The sequence below is a fragment of the Anopheles funestus genome, chromosome 3RL (assembly GCF_943734845.2).
Source record: "Anopheles funestus chromosome 3RL, idAnoFuneDA-416_04, whole genome shotgun sequence".
In the NCBI taxonomy this organism is placed as follows: domain Eukaryota; kingdom Metazoa; phylum Arthropoda; class Insecta; order Diptera; family Culicidae; genus Anopheles; species Anopheles funestus.
The window spans coordinates 29,118,172-29,139,995 of NC_064599.1; the positions used below are offsets into that span (position 1 = coordinate 29,118,172).

At 41.2% G+C, this 21,824-nt stretch overlaps 1 protein-coding gene across 1 annotated transcript in view; it reads left to right on the forward strand.

The window, feature by feature from the left end:
* Positions 1–4,241: 4,241 nt before the first annotated feature.
* Positions 4,242–21,824, forward strand: part of LOC125767577 (5-hydroxytryptamine receptor-like) — a 66,637-nt gene continuing 49,054 nt past the window's right edge. Inside the window, exons 1-2 of the mRNA XM_049434302.1 lie at positions 4,242–4,545; positions 6,120–6,590. The gene's annotated coding sequence lies outside the window, so the exon portion shown is untranslated. The remainder of the gene's footprint in view (positions 4,546–6,119; positions 6,591–21,824) is intronic.

A 21,824-nucleotide genomic window follows, 5' to 3' on the forward strand; every position in this document is an offset into this window, starting at 1 on the left:
ATCACTTACTCATTCCATTATTCACCTAACCTTCATCCATCGCCCTCTCCTCGCCCAATTATCCTTTGGCAAATGGTTTTTGGCCTGATCTGTGCTGTGCGTTGTTTATTAGCGAAATTTTTAAACCAAACGTGAACGCTGATTGCAAATGACGCCCGCATGGTTTAATTTTGATAAATTGATTTCAAACCCCACAGCGACCGTGTGGTGGTGGGTGTTGTTATTTTTTCGGATTCCTGCCTAGTGTACACGGCGCATTAGTGTACCCCGCCCGGCAAAGCAGCATGGACATGAACGGAAAGGACATCAAGGCGCGACAAAAGAAGCTGCTGTTTGTAGGGAAATATTTTTACTGACCCTGAGTGTGTGTGTGTGTGTGTGTGTTTGGGTTTTGATACAATGTGGGCGTAGAATCTGTTGCTTTTTGGGGAATGTGATTCGAGCGAAATCCGACAACCTTGAAACACAAACGGCTTAACATTTTCCTCCCATTTGTTTTTCGGTGTGTTTTTTTATCTTTCATCAATTCCTCATGCTGTCTTATTCGTTCTTGCTTACATTTTGGGTGGGAAGTTGTCTGCTGTTGTGTTGTTGTTGCATGTTTTAGCTCTATCATCTTAATCGTTCGGCCATTGAGATTGCATACCCGACCGTGTAACCATGCTGCTGGGATACATAGCAGCAGGGATCATGTCACCTTTATTTCCGCCAACAACGCACACCTCAGCACACCAAACCCTCATGCTGATCGGTGTGGCCGGTCAGCCGTAACGAAGCATTCCGTTTCGGATGATTGGTTTGTCCGTGCGGTATGGAAGAAGTGGTGGAAAAGAGGGGCAAGGGAGAAGGGAACGGTAGCAGGCGACATGAAGCCAAGGCACAAGCATACGAGCAAATGTTGACATACCATTAGCAGGATTGACCTAGCCTAGGCAAAACCACCATCCTGGTTCGCTTTTCCCTGGTTTCCGCGCACCATTTGTGATCCTGCCTACGAAATTAAACGCTACAGATTGGCTTGCGATCGAAGCGCTTTTTACATGGATACATGGATTGTTACACACAGGAAAGGTGGTTTGAGGCAACAACATTTGCTTAAAAATATTCAATCTTGCCATCGTAAATTGCTTCTAGTCAGTGGGCGATGTTATGTGTGTTTTTTTTTGAACATGACATTTCTTTTGACCCACTTATGTAAACAGTTCAAATGAGGATGAGTGAAGGGCAATAAAAATTATAAAATGCATTTGTATTTACTTTTGATTGAGATGTGCTTCTTACATTTGGGAATAAATATATACTTTTTTATAATTAATAGTTTAGAAGTAAAATTTTTTATAGATACTTACAAATTTAAATTAAAAAACAATTATAACATTTGAAATATTATATTTTCAATAATAAAATTTGAGTGAAAAATTAAAACATGCATTTTATTTACAAATCCAAGCAATTAATTTTTTTTGCCGTCTTCCGAAACAATTAAATATCACAAATAAATATTGTTTTGAAATCAATACCAACATTATCTCACGACCGTTTCACACCTTACGCACAGCATCACGCCCATCTCATTCTGGGTGAAGTTGCGATAGTGCTCTCATCCAAATCTTTAAAACGCGTGAGATGATGAGGACAGTATCATTGATGAGCGTGAGCGTGAAACAATCTTGCTCACCATCGCGAGAACGCATGCGTTCCTGATCGATGCCACTAGAAGCAGACGGATGGGCGCATCCGATGCTTTACCATCGGGTACGGTACGGTGCAACACTTGGTTATAAGCACCTGACCCTGCACACGGACATAGGTGTGACTTTTGTGATGGAATGAGATGAAGCGGGAAACCGGGCAGGGAAGACCTTGAATATGCAATCTGTTGAGACCTAGCACGGGATGATGATAATGATGATGAGTGGATGGGAAAGCATTTTTAGTTTCGAATGGGAAGAGGAACTCATCGATACGTACTCCGTAAGCTTCACTCTGATACACACACATGCAAGCATACTAGAAGTTGCTGGTGATATGGCACTATACACGACGTCATCAAACGTTGGAGTAGTGCGAACTCAACACTTAGATACGCCTGTTGGGATATATCCTAGTACCTCTTTCAGCCCAATCGCTCTCATTACTATCGTCAGGTCACGATCACAAACACACTGGGAAAAAGGGGTTAATTAGTGATGGGTTGCTTCTGCATTCTTCACCGTAAGTAATAAACCGAATCGGACGTAAGGAATACGATACCGGACGTGAATGTGCCCACAGCTTCTTCCATCGAGTTGACAAACAAAACATTCCAAGACAGCAGCTTGCAGCTGCTGGTCTTCAGTAGTACTATCATGCTGATTTTCAATCAATATCAACAGTTGTGTTGTATGCAGCACTGAAGCAACGAGTAATTGCTGGTTGAAAACCACAGGAAACGGTGGTTGGCTACTTTCGTTTCCATCCATCATTTTGCAAGACCAGGCCACACTATTAGCAGTCTTGAAATTACACTCACATACCACCTGATGATGGCCGGGAATGGTTTGACTAGGTTAATAAGGTACAAATCTTTAGTTCGATGTACAGAGAAAGAGAGAGAGAGAAAGAGAGAAGGAGCTAGAGTGAGAAACTTCCTCAATGCTTTTCACTGCCTTTTGCCGGAAACTCGTAGCAACGTGGCCTTCAATCTGGTGCGTCTAATGGTACGCTATTTACTCGCAAATGGACCATTACGGGGGAAAACGAGGAATGATTAGTGACCTTAATTAGTGTTTGATGGGCACATGTTTGCAACCGGGATGGCCGGGTGCGTCTTTTAATGCATACAGGGGGTGCAATGATAGCTACTGGACAGGTTAGTTGCTGGAGTTGGAAATGAGCAAATGTTGAAGCAAATCGTGCATCGCTAACATTACGTTCATGTGCTAATTGTTTGTTTGGTAGCATTTTCAAATTTATATGTTTTTTGTTTAGTTTTAGTAGCTAAAATATAGTAATTAATCATGGTTTCGCTTTTCTAAAATTGCGTCTTAATTCTAAGAAGTCAAAAAGTAATCTGTCCATTTTCAGTCGGACATTTTCTACTGTTCCAACTGACCTTTCCGTAATTTCCATAATGTTACATTTTGTGTCGATTGAGTCCGACTCAGATCCCAACATCTGATTCTTTAAACTGAATCAATGGTTCTGATTCTTTGTTCTGAAGATATTTGAATCGTCATAGACTAATAAATCTTCACAGATTTCGCACGGCCCCTTACAGTATTTGCGGCGGCGTTGGTCTAACACAACACACGAACGTCTATTAAATCCCATCCAGTTTCTTTCGCTGGCGCAGAGGTTTGGCTATTTCGGTACATGCCAATATAGTCAAGGAAATGGAAAGATCTTTTGAGCTTTTAGTGCCACAACAGAAACAACTCTTTCAATATTCTTAGCTGAATCAGTCTTACTATAGAATGATTCTAGTTAATACATAGAAATACGAAATATCATTATTTCTCGGAGATTCGACGAGGATTCACAGATCTCTGAGGCTCCAATAATCTTTTAAAAGTATTTGAATTTGAGGATTCGAATGACTCTTTTCTTAAGATTAACATGAATGATTCTTTTCGTAAAATTCATTTGGAAAAAATAACAGGAGTTTAGTACGATCTGTAAATAGATATTTTGTTTTTATTAATTATGATTCATTTTGTTAGGGAAGATTCACCATGGATGTGCACACTGAGTAAGAGTGAGTGAGTTGAATCTTGAATTGGATTAACAAGTAGTTATAGTTCTAGAAATGAAGTAATTAATTAATTTAATAAACTAAAGTAATTGTTTATGTTTTCTAAATAATTTTTCAATACTTTTTTCTTTTGTAATACACAAAATAGTCATACTGCCTTGTGATAACAGTCATCCAGAATTTACATCGCTACAAAAGCTCAATTGTTGCTCCGTAAAAGAAAAAAAGAAACTCCACCGCATGCATCCAACTGATTGGGAGAAATGAACAAACAAAAAAACAATCCATTACTAATTCTTATTCTTCTGCTTGTTATCTCGCATCAACAGATTTTCTCTCGCCCTGAGGAAATTCGCCTGAGAGAACGCATGAATGCACCGTACAAAACACGTTTAACACGTTTACCAACCGTCCATTTTCACTCTCACTTTTTCATATAGTTCACACACATCCCCGCCCTCCCCCAACGTGGGTTGCACAACGGCACCCTCAGCTGGATGCTGATGGGATCTCATCCTCATCTCATCTCATCAGCGTGAAACCATTTCCATTGCTCACATTCACATTCTCAGCATCATCAGCATGATGCTCACGCCAATCATCGTGTCATGCATCATCGTCATCAATGCGCGAAGTTCTCCTGAGAAAATTCGTCCGTAAAAGCTCGAGAGCGCTGGAGAGCGAATTGGCAACAGTGGTTGCAACCTTTCCGGTGGTTACCGATCCGACGCTCGTGCGTCAGTTTGTCAGCTCAGTTCGGTGCGTTCGGTAGCTCCCGATGAAGAAAAAAAGCAACAAGATAGCAACACCCGGTAAGCATTGCCTCGCAGTCGAATTCGCGGTGCTTTTGCCAAACGGAGTTGTTTCTTGTTTGCCATCCTGGTTTTTTGGAAGGATGGTGGACGAAAGTGAGTGTACAGAAAAGGCATTAAAACTGTTAACTAGTGACTATTGGAGGATGTGCACGTTTAATGTCTTTTATGTGACAAACTCCGAACTCCGATCCGCTGATTTAGTGGTGATTCAGTGAAGAGTTGAAGTTATTCATTGAAGACAGCCAGAAAAGGAAAAAATATTGTTTAGTTCCACCAAAAAAGAGTGAAGAGTGAGAAGGAGTCGTCACCAGTTGTTGTTTACGTTCGAAAGTGTACGTTAAATGTCACCTGCGGGTCAAGCAGCAACCAGTTACTTCTACGAATGGATATCCTTTCCGGATTCCTGAATTAAACTAAACTGCTTGTCTGTGCTCTTTCACCGAACTTCTTACAAACTTTTCCACAAATACTATCAGGAAAGGGTGTGTGTTTTTTTGTGTGTCCATATCGTCCTTCTTCTCGCGTTCGTTACGGATGGTAGCGCACAAGATGTTCCTTTACGTAAACGTGCAAGACCGAATTGTACAGTGATTACAGTACGCGAATGTAAAATCCTCGGTGACATGGCGGTGAACATAGCGTGACGCGCTGACATACGATGGCAGAACGTTTTTTTTTTTTGCTGTAATACACGCTCTTGTGGCAAGCATGAAAAAACAAAAGTTGGCCACCTTAAGGCGGGAACTCGCGTAAAGATACGGAAAGAGCTTTCACAAACCGGCAGCAGCTTTTGATCATCTGTCAGTCACTCTGGTTGGTCGGTTAGTACACGCAAGCAAATAGCTAGCAGCAATGAAGAAAGTAACCATTTCCCCATTTTGTTGTTGTTTGCTGTCGTGTGCGTCCATATATGTATTCTTAACCGCTCCCGGGTAAGATGGCAAGTGAAGGTTACGTGAGCGAAAGGAATGGGCAAAATAAACACCAAAACACCAACGATCTCCGCCACTTACAGTCGAAATGCCGGAACTAACTCCGCCAACGGGTGTGTGTGTGTGTGTGTGTGTCTGTGCGTGTTTGTATGTGGGTAGTCGTGCGTGAAAAAAGTGTCATCAACCATCAGACACGTGCCCGAGACCAAAAACGAGCCAAAAGGAAGAAACGAATTTCTTAAACGATAAAGTTGAGCTCTACAGTAAAAGAGTAAAAAAACAACAATGTGCCATGACGTAGATACAATACCCCCAAACCATCGGGGCTTGTGCCTTCCATCACCATTGATCCTGACATTTGCCGGTAGCTGTGTTTTTTTTTCTCTTCGTTTTTTTAGTGCTTTTCATTTTTACTTTTACTTTATTTCTGTCGATCCCTCAAAAAAAAAAAACCGTAAACAGAACGAATCTTCCGGATGTCCGGATGTCGTGGTGCTTTCGTTCATTTGCGCTGTTTGATCATTGTTGAAGTCCGGATTTTACGGTACTTCCGGTCACTTGGAGTGTGTTACTTAATATCGCTGTTGTTTTTATATTGTTGTTTGTGCATTTTCTTTTTACTTCCCTGTTCTGTATCAGGTCTAAGCTATTCCCTTCCAGACAGCTATCGGCTTATCGGCTTCCAATAAAACATTGGCCGTCAAAGTGCCCGCGAGTGGAGTGCAAAAGGAGTGTTTTTTGTTTCCTTTCCTAGTTGTGAGTGTATCTGTGTGTTGCAATGTGTGCCAGTGTGTGCGTGTGATGGGTTTGGTATGGTGAAGAAGGGAAAATAAGGAAAAAGCGCGGCGTGACACGACACTTCGTGCCCGACGTGCTAACGACGAAAATATACGCTTTTTCGGGTAAGCTCCGTTGACAGACGAACACACGGTCACAGCACTTTGTGTTTCCGTTTGCTGCACGCAGCAAAACGGCACGTACCGGGTTTGTTGGGTTGCAAAAGTTTGGCTGCGAAAGTTAATAGTAGTCGCCAAGGATCACAACCGTCTGCGTACCGGTGTAGCCGCTTCACGTCAAACTATCATCACCTGTAAGGGTACCGTTGTCAAGGTAAGCTATTTTATTAAGTTTTTTACGGAAGCATACAGAAAAGGGGAAAGTATAAGAAAATACAGTAAAATAATGTTCTGAGAAAAGTCGCGCCTTCGCTACTTTCGCACCAACTTTTGCACAAATGCAATCGTGCAAACAGGGCAATACCATTTTCTCGTGTTCTGTTGTGCTTGGGCCAACGCTCACAGCCCTAACCGCACGTTGCCATTGAAGCGTAACACTATATCGGATCGGTGGATGTGCCTTTTGCGCCACGGTTCGTGTCGAGTGGCGTGAGCAAACAATTAAACCGCAATGAGGATGGATTCGAGTTTCATTCGATGTCGCTGCTGGAAAATCGGCTGGGCTGTGCATAAAAACCCGGCGAACGTGACCGACCGTTCCGATCGATGGCACGCGATTGATATATGATCCGTGCCATAGCTTGGTACCATTTTGGCTTGGCATCTTTGGTGGTGAAACGAATCAATAGGACCTGGAAAGGCGGAAAGGTGGGATGGGGGAGTTAGCAATGGGTTAACATTCGATATGAAGCTGGAACAGCTGAGCTGGATTGGTTTTGCAGTTTATTCACGTCACACATTCGCTCATCTGTTGATTGATGAGCGTTTTGCCATTTCCGGAAGCAAACCCCCGTCTCGAGCGGGAGGATGGACAGATTATCGCGGTGGGAAAGGTACAGAGCGGTTCGGTAATTAAGCGGAGTTGTAGCAAAGGTTTTGTGAGTGTTGTTTCAAACTGTTCTGACCTGACCTTTTTCAATCGTGTGTCTGTGTGTGTGTATGTCGCACGTTGGACGTTCAATAATCGGAAGCATCATTACGATGGGTAAGGTCATATAAAGGTTGGTGGTAAAGATTTCTTCCCGTAATAATGATAAATGGTATAAAATTTAACTGTTCGCTGTTGCTCATTATGAATGAAACAAATATCAGTTTTTCTACTGGACTTTATTGTAATGTCATTTGTTATTATTGTCATTATTTTTGTTTTGTTTTATAAGCAAAACACTAAGAGGTTTTCGGCTGACTTTCTTTTGCTTAAACTTTTGTTAGATGGGCATGCATTGAACATTTTGAAATTATTTAAAATTCATAAATAATTTGTTGTTTTTGATGATTTTTGAAAATAGTCTCAACTTATAACAAATTCTATTTTTTTAATGAATAAATCGGAAGTTGGTTGCTTTGCTTTTTAGGCTTGAATGTTTTAGTTTTCTCATGAATACGCTGTCAATTTAATGATTTAGGTAATTTTATATAAAAAAAAATCTTCCTTTCAAGTTCACGTCTCCCTTTAATGTCTTAAAGGTATGCAATTAGCACTACATAAGCCATATTATCAAGTTAATTTCATTGTTATCTCCTATAAACATTGTCAACTTAATGGTACCCAACGCCTATAAATTGTGATGGGTTTAAATGATTAAAAAGGTGCTAGCAATAAACTTCCGCGTTATGTTAGGTAAACAATACACCCATGCACGAATTATTCTGGTATGCCAATGTGGTAATTTTTGTCTTTCTTTTATATTCACAGAAGAACGACCATACATCTTGTATTTTTGTTCTGCATTTTGCAAAAATATACTTCAGATTGTAATACTGTACGATAGTTGACACGAAGCTTGCAAAGCCAACAATGGGCAACCCTAAACATGTGTTGACACTCTTTTACACTTCGGTGCTGCCATGAATTCGTATGAAAATTCTTGCATTGTTTGCTGCACATGACAATGTCCGTGTCCGTTTCCGTCCGTCTTTCCCGGAACTTGTTGACATTCCGAAATTTACGGAATACTTCATCCCATTCCAAAGACACTACATACCCAATCAACTCAGCCAGCATTTAGTTCAACGATACCCATCTTCCATTTGTCCTAGCTGATGCTTCAGTTCTGGCAAATGCTTTACCAAAGCGACCCAAAAAAAAAGCTACATTCCATGGAGAAATTTTCAGCTCGAAGCTTTAATTGTAGCATTCATTTCGTGCCAGCATCGTTGTCGTGCTTATCGTCAACATTATGGCTGGTTGTAGCAAATCGGACCGGCCGGGGTAAATCCCCTCAGCACACAATGCTCCGCCGTAAATCGTCAAACAAAACCCGCCTGCCCGTAAAAGGAAATGGCGCCGTTCGAGCGGAAAATGAGAATATTTCAGCAGAAGCTTGAGCCGATCTCTTATCGTCCGAAAAGCCAGGCTTATCGTACTGCTCATTCCAGCCTTCTGCATCACGCCGTATCACACCACACAAATGTGCACGATTGACCGCACATCGATTAATCTGCCTTATGCGCTCGGATGAAGGTCTGGCCACTCCATGGGAGTCAAGAATGCTGATGTTTTACTGGTGTTTTTTTTGTCTCTATTGGATGTAGCGAACTGGTACAATTTGCATATCATTCCAATGGGCGCAGAGGGAATCATAAGTCACGCAAACTTCAAAGTATTTCCTTTGTTCAGGGTGAGAAACAATGAGAGCTCATGTACGGTGTTCAGCAGTGAAGGCTGGGGATTTTTTTTGGTCAGTGCACACAAGTCATTGTAAGGGCTTCCTGACAAGTGTCAAGTGCACTCAGGCCGACGAAATCCGGTCAAAATGTGTTCCAAACTGTTGAGCTGTGTGAAGCCTAGATTGGCTTCTCGTAACCCTTTCGTACCACTTTTACCAGCTGTCGTACACTTGTCCACCATTCCTCTTGAGCAATTCCATTGCTGTAAACGGAGTGGAGACTTCTGTAGCTAAAGAATGTTTTCGTTCGGCAAGTTTCAATCATGCCAGTTAGCTCACATGGCTTCGCTAACAATTCAAGAATTGTTCGAAATAAAAAAAAATCCCTTCAACTTTGCGTCGCAGCTATATTCCAGACAAGTCAACCCCATCGGCCACAAGATGGTAACAGACTACTTTTCCGGTGCTGGCTGGTACCTTTTAGCACAATGTCAGCGTACTGCTCGGCTTCGTCTGCCTTGCGATCACCCGCCATTTTGCGTGTACTTTCTTGTTTTGCCTTCGTAAATTTGCTTCCAGTTTCGGGCAAGTGTTTTTTCTTTGCTCTTCCTCTAAAGATCGACTACACTCAAAGCTGCGAGCCTGCCCATTTTAGGTGGCAGGGTCCGCTGAAAAAAGCGCTTTAGGTGTTCGCTCCGCTTTGCCAGGAGCTGTTTGTAATGATTTGGATGGGTTTTGGGGCTCTTTTGCGCTCTTTTGACTTGATTTCCTGCCAACTTCCGGGCGCTGCACGGTTCAGCGCGAGTTCAGCGAAGCTCGAAAAGATCAGAAGATGTAGCGGCTGAGCAGCAGCGCAAGTGTTTTGAATGCTTCGCCTTTTCAACTTTCTTGCGGCGGTATTCATCATTTGTGGCACTATTGTTTCGTTTGGTTTACAGTGCAGACGTACCATTGTTATGAGTTTTTCTTAGAACGTTTTGAGGGGTTTTTATCTAGTGTTGTGTATTTTGCGCACATGTTCAAAGACAATTTCTTACAGCGTTGGAGCAAAATATGTTTTTCTAATTTTCACGTTTGTTTTATTAAATATTCCTGAAAATTAAAACTATACTTTGAATTTAGTTTACAGTTTAAGGGCTACTAGAAATAATCTTATGAAAAGTATTCTTGTGACTAAAACGACCACCATTACTATCCATCAATAGTTGTAAAGAAAAAATGCATTTTACAAATTCTTCAAAATACATGGAGGCGCCTGGTCCATTTCGGTATTTCTTCTACAAAATAATCGATGGAGGCGCCAGGTTTATTTCAGTATTTAATCTAAATAATAGTCGATAGAGGCGCGCGGTTCATTTCAACATTTAATATTGAAAATAGTCGATGGATTAGTGGGGTTCATTTTAGAATTTGTTAGTAAAATCGATGGAGACGCTTGGTTCATTTCAATATTTAATCTCGAAGAAATCATAAAATTTCAAGTCTCCAAATGGAGGCGCCTGGTTATTTGTAAAATTAAATGCTAAGAACTTCCCAAATTTAAAACCTCCCTTCCATCCATGAATCAATGCTACCGTCTATTATTAGTCAAACACTTCTAGTGCATGTGCTCATCTTTAAAGTGCGTTTGCGTTAGCTCGTTTGCTTAGAATTTCTCACCAGGGAAACGAATTTTCAACTTTGGCCCTTGATGATGATGGTGTTCCTCTTGCGAGTGGTGTGTTTCCCGCGGGACAACACATGCCCATTAGCAGATGCACATTTTCTTGGTCCCCCTGATTCCCAACCCAGCGTACCCATGCGCTTGACACCATGCGGTGTTAGTGGTATCGGCATTTCGGGGCACACCGATGAATATTTAACATGCCACACAGTTGACACCAGAACCAGAAACGCTGTTGCAAAACGCTTGCCAAACCCACAAAGATTCGAACCATTCAAGATGCGTTGAGCTACCGGTGAAACAGCGTGGGAAATGCTTTATATTTGGGCATCCGAGCTACGGCACCGTGTGTAGCATGTGTGTTGGTAAATAATTAAACAGTGCTATTCGCAACATCTTGCGTGTACAGCACTAGTAAACTTATTCTTGTATTAAAGACATCTGTTTGCAGAACGGAACGGCAAGTAGTTTAGATAAAAATATTTTCGTACTGCAGGGAAGAATACTTTGGTTGGAGTAAAAGAATTTTCTTTACACGTTTTTAAGATGAAAAGAGAAGTTGTGTTATATCAAATTCCATTCAGCCATCCAGCGCAAGGATACCAGATAAGCGACACGATTCCTTCCTCGTCAAAGTCATTACATCCGTCTGTTCTACCAAAAACTACTATCTTTATCCAGTGCTTAGAAACTTTATGTTTTCGACATAAAGACATGAAGTGTTTGTTCATATTCAAACACTTGAATGGAGAGAAAAACTAGGGAGTTCTGCTTAACTAGGGAGTTCTGAATATGAATGTTTTGGCTAAGAACTGTCGTTTTTTCAACGACCTAAATTCACCCTAATTCTCTCATGATCCGAAAGCTAGTCAGCTCATCTCCATTCGATAATCCTTTCTTATCGACACGCATTACATCTCGATCCATGTTCAAACATAGGCATGATTACGGTACTCGTCTGCGATTGGTTCCAATCGATCTTACTTTCCTGATCACATAATGAAGCAATGCGGCCTCTGGGTGTTAGTAGTTGTCCTACAGGAAGCTGTCTCGCTCTTATTTCCTACTCCGTCCAGTACTGTCCCGTTGACTTATTATAGACTACTGGAGTTCAATGAAGTATATAGAGATGTTAGGTACTAACTTTTATTCGTCTATGTTTAAAGAACGGCTACTCCTGCTTCATTCCCAATTTAACTAAATTTAATTTCAATTTATTCCTTTTCATTTAGCTACAACAAATTTAGGCATTTGGTCCGTTGCAGTTCAATCGGATAAATAAAAACAAATTGAACAAAGAAAATTTGTTTGAAAAGAAAAAAAAACAAATGCAACAAAATAGAAAAGCAAAAAATAGGAAAGCAAATAGGAAAGCATAGTTGTTGAATTAGCTTACTGACAGCTGTTCGCATCATGTTATAATAAATTGCATACATAAAATGTGTGTCATAAACATTGAGGATAACATCAAAGCTACGCATTGGATCGATATAACAAAATGGTTTAGCTTTATTTGACAAACATACACAAACCAGAAAGCTTATCGTAAACGCTGCACATTTCAGTTGGGTTCCACATACGCACACGATAATAAAAAAGCATTATTTGATTAGAAACCATCAACAAATACAAATACTAATGAAACTTTACAATTATCACCAGCGCACAGGTGGGTCCATAAATTTCTCCTTCCACCATATCCGCGTTTCGTTGGCAAACATTCTATTCATTTGCTAGATATCGAAACAAGAAGTAAAAAAAAGTGAAAATACAACCGTAACGCCCATCCTAATCCAATTGCTCCATCAAACACATTATTCACTGCACACGCATAAGCTCATTAATGTGCATCCCGATGCACCATCGTTTGTAGCATAAGTGTGCTGTACGGTAGGGCTTACGATTAAATTGAATAATGTAATGTGATGCAGGATCGTTCCGGTTCAAGCGATTATTGACCACCGCAGATGCAGCACGCCATGAGTGGGACATCGCGTCAGTAGCTTTTTTGGGCAAACAAAACACTGATTTGTACCATAATCACATCATTATACATTCGCATCAAACAACAACAGTCTCGTGCATTGATAGCAATCATGTATCAAAGATTGGTAGAGATTCGCACACATGATTCAATCAGCTTCGTGTCTAAAACAATTCACCACACGAAAGTGGCTGCAATTTTGTCCGAATCTATAAAACATACGAGCAGTGTTGATGGTCGGCGTTACGTACATTAATTTTACTGAATAGGCAAACAAAATCGATTGTGCATTTGGATTGTTATTTTTGTTGCTTGTTTCCACTTTTACTATTCCACCGGTTGAATTATCGATTGTGGTGGCGTTGATGTAGGAGCAGCAATTTGTTTCGGATGCTACCCTCCAATCAGTGTTACCCACCCTGGCGGACAGTCGGAATCTTCCAATGAAACTAAGAGAAACACATTCTTTAGCGAACGGATAAGGATGAAGTTGGATTTTTTTGCAATTCCGATTCCACACGAAACAGACAACAGGCAGCACGGTTTGGCGAATGGTGAACAGGTTTTGTTGTCCAGCGGGCTGGAAGAACGCCACACACACACACACGCTTGCGACCGATTCCCTCTAATCTGGCATACGGTCAATTTATTCTAAGCCGATCAACATATTGAGATTGATAGGATCGTTCCGGTTCGTTCATTCACGGAGCGACGGTAAATGGTTTTGCTGTACGAACGGGATATCACGACCATGGGACAAACACTCCGATCGAGCGTGTGTTGGTGTGTTGTATACACACAGTGAGACAGTAAATGGAAGGTTCTGTCGTTTCTGCTCGATTTACCTTTACGCTTCTTGTGTGATGGTTGATCTTAGGGCGAGGCGTCCGATTGAAGCCCGTAAAGGATATACGGAAAGCCGTACGATGGTTTTTACCATTTCTGCTGTCATAGCTGCTTTTTAACTGGTGTATCGGTTTCGGAGCCCGTTTTATTGATCGGAGAAAATTTTTATTGGAAAAGACAGTTCCGTTGACAGGGGAAGAAGGAAAGAGATTTTGATTTTTTTTCTGTTTTCGTTCGGAAACGTTTAATCGTCAGTAAAGTTCTTACCATGCTGTTAGATTTTTGGAATGAAAGTAGGGAAAGTTTTTATTGCAATTTTTTCCTTGCATTTTTAACGTACGTACGTTACCTTTTTAACGTACCTTTTTAATAAACGATTTATAAAATTAATGAAATTAATAAATAATAATAAAAATTAATAATAATAAATACAATTAATAAAATTAAATTAATTAATTTATAAAACTTTTCGACACAAAAACATCTTTTTGTAACAACAAAAAAACATTTCTCCATTGATTATTTGTTTACAATCACATTTACAAGACACAATTTCTGGACCCATTGAACCCTACACGAAGGACGCAAGTGACATGTTCCAATTGGACTTATGTTTTTTTTACGGTTTGAGCACCACACAAAAACCTTCACATCCAACACCGAAAACGGCTCCCACCATCATCTATAATGCGGCAAAGCACCCGTGCTCGTGGTGAAAGAAAAATGACACACACTTACTGTTGCTGATGGCCGGAAATCAACAGACGATGTGTGGTAGCTGGCGTGATGAGATCAGTCGACAAAGCTGGGACCGATTTTACGGCAAAGTGGCTTTACGAAACCATGTCCAGGATAGGGGTAGAGATAGGGATTTGACCAGCACGCCCGCACGGAAGTCCCGTGGATTTGTCAACTATCATGGTAACGATGGTTTTGTGGGTTGAAGGGTGTGCGGTTGTTGTTTTCTTTATCTGCCCCCGGGAGGGAAAACGGTACCCGGCCCGGATATCGTGTATTTTGCTCACGTGAATGATACATGACGTGAATCATCAAGCGGAAATGAGCAGCTTTTCCAGTGCGGCTTTTCTCTTCTCTTCTCTTCTTCTATAATCGAGTATGTATGCGTGTGTGTGAGTGGCTGAATTGTGGAAAATCGCTAGTGGATTTTATTGCTTGCAAGTGAAGTATAAATGTTTACCGTGTGTACCGTCCATTTCAATTCAGTCGATTGAGCCGGTTTGAGTTGGGTTCAATTAAAACAGGGTTAATAAAAAGTTTGCAGCTCGTTATGAAAGTTTTACAACCAAAAACCGTTGAGTATCTCCTTCTTCTTATTGGCACATGAACCTCAAACTCGTGACACAAACATCCTCCCGACACACGCATACAACACGTTTTGAAATAGAAATGTTGTTGCTTTCATCTGCTGCCCGAATGTATCGAAGATCAAACACTATCTCGATTGCTTATGTCAATCATCTGTCAGACAGATGAGCGGAGTGAAAACAGCTACTTAAAACCATTCCACTACCTTACATTGCAGAATATCGAAAATCGTGAACCTCGTTAGTGGGTGCTTCACATGAAAGTGCTCAGTAAACCAATCATACAGTGAATGGATTAGGTTTTCATTTCTCCTCCCACCACAACACAATGGTGGTTGTGCAACACAATGCTTAAAGACCTTATGGTTGGCGTTAGTTAGTTTTGGATGTTTGTATTTCAATTTCATTATCTAAAGAGCTGAAACCTTCCAATTCCACTTGACTTCATTGCTACATTTCAAATGGGGGATCGGTGGGAGATCGATGGGGGACCAAAAAACCCCATACCACAGGACATTGTTATGATGGTTGGACAAATTTGAAAACCCATACAAACAACCTGCACGGTAGTGGGGGTGGAGGTGGGAGTGTGGCAGTGTGCAACTACAATCAATCGGTGATGGGGAAAGTTCAAAGTGGGTAATTGTGTTCTAAAGAGGTATTTGATGAAGTGTTTACATTCGGTTCTATTCAACGCATAATGCTCGTTGCGTCGGGGTAGCTGCATTGTAATTAGCCTTGTTTTTCTTTTTTGATAATATTGTACAGGGTGTTCCGTACAGATGTTTTAAAATGAAGATTAAAATACGGATACATTTTTAACGCACATTTTAATTTTGCTTCGTGGTGTATTGAAAAAAAAAAATCTATATTTTTTGTTGCAATTTCAGATTTATAACTCTTCATTTTTGTTGTTATCGGTTTTACAGTTCATATGTCAAAAGACCTTTCAAATCCCGAACGGATTTTGCAACAGCTGGTTAAATGTCTATCTTCTCGGTGGTCGGGTTAATTTTATTTTCCGTTTAATTTCATGAGCTTTAAAACAAGTAAGATGATGGTTTATTGTATTACTCAATATGATATCAGATTATGTAATGCTAAATGAACTTTTTTGTTGTAAAACATCTGCTGTTGTATTATAGCTGTATTGTTTGTATTATCGTGACTTCCTGCTCGTTAGCCAACCATGGCTGATTTAAAATTTTTTTGTCCATTTTTGGAAATTGGTAGAAATACCGATTTGTATGTGTCATTCATCGTCCTAAATTGCAAAATAATCTGTAAAGAAAATAATTTCATTAGGAAAAAGACAAAGTTATGTTCAATAGTTTGTAAATTATGTTTTAAAAAAACACCCTGTACTTTTGTTGGAAATCTCATAAACCAAACACACCTTACAGTTTCCTCACAAAAACTTAACCCACATTGAATGGTGCACAAATGGGAAGGAAAAGTGATCCTTCGCTAGTGCGTGAAAGTGAATATCCGGCCCCGTTGAAAAAAACGCCCTCACATCCTCCCACTCCCTATTTCAATCGCATCAGTTTGGTCGGGTTGTACAACCACCATCTTAATGCATGCACTTTCGCAAAATTTAATAACAAAACTCCATGGAATAACCCCCATCATACCCCATGGGTTTGACATGTTTCCATTAAAACTTGTACCGTGTACTACTTCCCGTGTCACCACCAGCACGGTGAAAGGATGGCTGCTCAATCCTATTTGGCGGTGCCTATTACACTTAAGCCATTCGGCAATCCCTTCACACCGTACACGGGACCCGAGATCTCGCTAATGAGACCGTTGATTTCGTTAAGCTGATTCCCAGGCATTATCCGTACGCTCCCACGCCCAATTCCAGCGAAAGCTTCTGCCGCGAACTTTCACCGTGCGGTGTGTTTGTATATGTATATATTTGTACGGCCAGCGACACAACTGTCGGTGTGTGTGTGTGCGTCTCCCAACGATGAGGACGCCTTCCGTTAGTCTTACTGTTTCGGTGTGGAAAGATCGGATTGCTGTAGTGGCAAGATCTCGCAAGGAAAGTTAAGCTGTTGGCAAATCTTTTGTGTCTGTTCCTTTTTTTTGTATTTGGCGGTAACCCTTACCGTCGGTGGGATTCGTCATTTTTCATCCACGAATTTTACACGGAAGCCCAACCGCAACAACACTGCTTGGGTCGGATTTTGAGTGTCTGTATGTGTCGGTAATTTTTTAAAACGCGAATTCCATAATCCCAAGTAAAGCAACTCGCTCACTCACTCGCTCGTGAATTTAGGCTAGACTTTAGTGAAGCAATTTTTGGTTCTGTGTTTGTTTGTTTGTTCGTTTGCATTCGGCGAAACGTCTTTCGATGGTCTCAGTTCCTTCCATGTTTTTTTTCGGGAAAGCATTCCTAATCTTTCGGTAATGATATTCGTTGTTTGCAAAAGTAACTTACAGACTGGTAAAGAGAGAAGGCAACGCTTGTGCCACGTCGGAGCATGGAAACAATCGCACTAATGCGGATACCGGGGAATTATCACCCGCTGTGATGTTGTTTTTTTTTCTTCTATGAGGCATCCAGGGGTTCACCTACTACCCTCCCCAAAAACCCCCCAATGTACCACAGCTCGGTTGACCCGCGTTAACAATAGATCCTCGCTGGGCACTAGAATGGGAAAAGGGAAAGAAATTATCATAGCAAATCGACAGTTCGTCGCTTCACACGCGCAAGGACACAACAGCTTTGTAAACTCTCCTACCCACCCACCGTCCCCTCCCACTCACCCTAGTCAGTACAGCACGATAGAAAAGCTTTAGATTTTTCTATTTTTTGTTGCTGGTCCACCATTAATGATCACAGTCACAGCAGCAGTACCAGCTCCCGATGGGGGACCGGGTTTGACTTTGTGCGCTGAATGTTGGTGTTTTGGCCCAAGCTTTTGTATTTATGCTTTGTGAAGGTAGCATGGCGATGTGCGTGTGCTGTTTGCGTGTGTGTGTGTTTATTTATTTGACTACAATACATCCCGCCCCTGGCCACTTGGTGAGCCTGAATTGGCGAATGGTTTTGTGTTGTTGCTTTTGTTGATGTTGTTGTTCTTGCTGCTTTTTTGTACTCGTCTCATGAATGGAAATGAATTATTCATTTGACGCTTTCACTCGGCGGGTGCACTGATCCTGAACCTGGCTTCATTTTTATCAGCATCATCATCATCATCATCATTTGGTACCATCGCGCGATCTCCGTTTGTTTTTGGTGCGTCCGCACACGTAACAGGGCGCCACATACGCTTTCACTTACAATAAAATAGTACCAAATGGAGCGTTTGTGAAGAGAGGTTTGTTCTTTATTTTTTTTTTTGTTTGGGTGGTTTCTTTTTTTACATACAAAGCCACACTCACACCCACATCAAGGTAGAGATAAAGATCCTGAAATGTGCGTTCGTGTGATGATGTGTGTTTTTTTTTTATTCATGAAAGTTACGATGTACGTTACATGCATCCATCCACATTGGTGACGTTGAAGTTTTGCGGGAGTTTTGCGATGAAAGAGAATCAGACTGTGAGTGATAAATTTCGCGTATTTCTTTTCTCTCGCTCGAATTTTTCTTGCTCACAGTACAAAAAAGGGGTTAAAATGGAAAACGTCAGTCGAGATTGTTTTTTTTTTTGTGCGAGGGGGTTTGATATTTTTCATGAATTTCAACACAAAATAAAAGAAATCCTACCTCAAACGCACCCAACACTCTGTGCTCTGGGCACGGTTACAAGATCGGGAAGTTTTGATCCTTTTTGCAAGAGGTAAAAATGCGGCATCAGCCAAAAAAAACCACAACCCCACGGTCGTTTCAGCTCACCACCACCGTGAATGTGCGCCCACAAAAAAGAAGGAAAAAAGAAAAATACTCAACCGAACTGCCAGCCCTATCCAAATACCATTTCGGGGCTATACGGATCGTTTCCAATTTTGGGGCGCCGACGTGGATTAAATTTAATCAATTATGTTAATAACATTCACATTTTGTTGCTTGCAAGCCGGTTTTTCTGCCGGTGCCCACCCGGCTTGGCAGGGCCATCCATGTCCGATCGGGCGGGAGATTGATTTTCCATTTCGTTTCCATTGCCTTCCGCCTCGTAAGTTTCCACTCCGTCCACAGGTGGGTTTGTTGGTTTGTTGGTTGAATGGTTTAGCACATACACATACTCACATACACACATACATTAGTGATAGTGCATTTGTTGTTGTTGTTTTTTTTTCTTCGATATGAATTTCACAACAGCCGCTCGTTCATCTTCCAGCGGTGTGCTGTAGCTCGGCAGCTGATGGCGGGTTTTGTTCGCACATCTCCGATAGGGATGTACCCAGATGGCCCTACGATAGGATGGATGAAACTACACTTTGATCAAACAATTCATTGATGAATGTTTTATCCACTGGCGCACGGTCGATGGTTTTCGGCGATGAGCCCAGCAGATTGGCTGTGAGCCAAAAATCGGATCACGAGCTGGCGTATATAAAAGGGCATCGAAGTAATGGATGACTGATGCACAGCTCCAAATTTCATCCATCACATTACTTGTCGATTTTGTGTGTCGACCATTGCAGCAGCACGATGCATTTCCTCTCGGGAATTGCAAGATAAACGACGACGGTTGCATGAGTGTGCCTGATTAACTTTCCAGGGCTGTGATTTTGTTTTTGGTGCTACTGATGGCCTGATGGGAGTGATGTATTAGATTTTAATTACAACAGTTGCTGAACAAAAATAAATAAATAAAGAAAATGATATAATTTGGCAAGTTTAATTAGTAATTTTACATTGTTTCTTTAATATCGTTGCCGTTAAATTTTCTAACTAAATCATGATTCTTTGCCTTCTGAGCAGTATTTTTTGACTCGAAATAATCGGGTTTTGTCTGCTGGTGTCAATTTTTCATATTTTTTAAATAAATTTTAATATTTGCCTTTATCTCCTACCTAAACATATACAATTTTGAATAATGAAATTTTCTTTCATTTATTATGAAATTTAATGTATTTATTATGAAATTTTACTTGATATCTTTATTTTGAAGATGTTTTACGTGTCAATGTGAATTTAATTTACAACACATTTTATTTTAATATAATTGTTGTTTCATCCTGACCTGTAAATCCGTTTACTTCCATTCGAAAGCTCCAAATTAATTGTCTTTAAGCAACCAAAAAACTCTGTTGGATTTTTTATTTTTATTATCTAGATTATTTTAATTTGCAAGCAAATTGCATGAATAAGTGACTATAATGATAGGTGATTTAGAGGCTAAACTTTTGGCTAAACAATATGACAGAGCTCGTCATAGTGAAAAAAAAAAAATAATAATTCATGTCAATCCTTCATTCAGCAATGCAAATTTTCAATTTTAAACTGGAATGCTTAATTTGTGACAAACTTTTTTTTTCAGCTAAATGAGATATTCAACTTGTTGATGTTCCTCATTTGTTTGCTAACCCAGTAAATGTATCACTGTCAAGTTTTAAATGAATGTGGTTCCCAAAGCGCTGACGTGAACGCAATCTTTAAGACCCAAAACTTTTCTTCTACCACCTTTTTCCCGTTTTCGGTTCAACAACCAAAAAAAATGGTCAATCAAAAGTCGTCTTACTTTCTTTTTTCTCCTGTGAAGGTCACATTCTCCGACATCATCACCGAAACAAAGCGGACCCGATCTAAATCTGCGCCTGACAGCGTCGAAATCATGGCACAAAGGCAGCCTCTTATCGTCGTTTAAAGCCACTTGTCTGGCCCTAGACCCAAACCTCCCCAAAAACCCCCGCATCGTGCTGGTTGCCCCGGAATGGGAATCATCCTAAAACCCCTTCCGGTTTGGAAACCACCAGAGACCTGGGTAACATCACCCACCCGTGGTTTGGGGGGAATGGCTGCATTTTAGCGTGCCGAGCTTGTTAGAAAGCACTATCCAACCCAGTTTCGTTCCCAAAAATCTTCCCCCTTTCAGGCAATGGGCCCAAAAGCCGTCAATTCCAAAGCCCTAACAGGATCTTAAAAGCGCATATCCTCCGTTGTCAGGGTTCAGATTTTTATAGCCCTTCCTTGGGTATAGGCCTTTTGCAAGCCCATTTGCCATTTGAGACCGATATGACAGTGGGAAGTCTATGGGAAGTTCGGCTCGGATGCTGGGTGTTTCCTTTTTCTCTACACGGGTGGAAAATGCTATCTCTCTCCCCGGACAGCAAAACCTTCACACATTTGCTGCCGATGATGAATGATTTTGTTGTGTCGTCCGTTGAAAACCCATCGGAACGGAGTCCGATTTTGACTAGAGCGCAAATGCGCAATGAAAAGCGTCATCATTGTGAAGGCCCCTTTTGTGTGTGTGTGTGCCCTTGGTGGCTTTCTGGCACCGTTGAAGCGTGTGTGACATTTAATGTGAACCGTTCTGTACCGTGCGGGTCCGTTACCGATGATGAAGGTTTTTGTAGTGGACGCATCGGCACGAACTAATCGCTTGCCTTCGGGGCCACACGTTAAACGGATGTGCGTGATTCACCCGACCCATCACCGGTGGACAGTGTGTTTGCTTGCTTGTGTCTGTGTGTGCTTGAATATTTTAAACGCTTTCAGTGCGTTCTCGTAGCTATTTTTTTCTACCTCTCCTCAGTGCGAAAAGTTAAATCTGGCCCATGGAAACCTGCCCTGGTGCCCCGGTGCCAGTTTTATTTTGTCGTAAAATTTATTTATTACTTTCATTTTTATGCGTCCGTCCAACGCGAACCGAACGACTACGCGATGACGCGTTTTGCTGCGTGGGAAAAGTTCTCGGTCTGCCCGCTTTGACCGGTCCAAGGGCTGGTTAGATTATTTACATTACGCGGGAGCCCCGAGATTGAAGCCGACCGGACCTCGGCAGCGCTGGTCAACAGATGCTACGGTCAGGCAAAAGTTCAAATGGTAGCAGCACTCCGGTG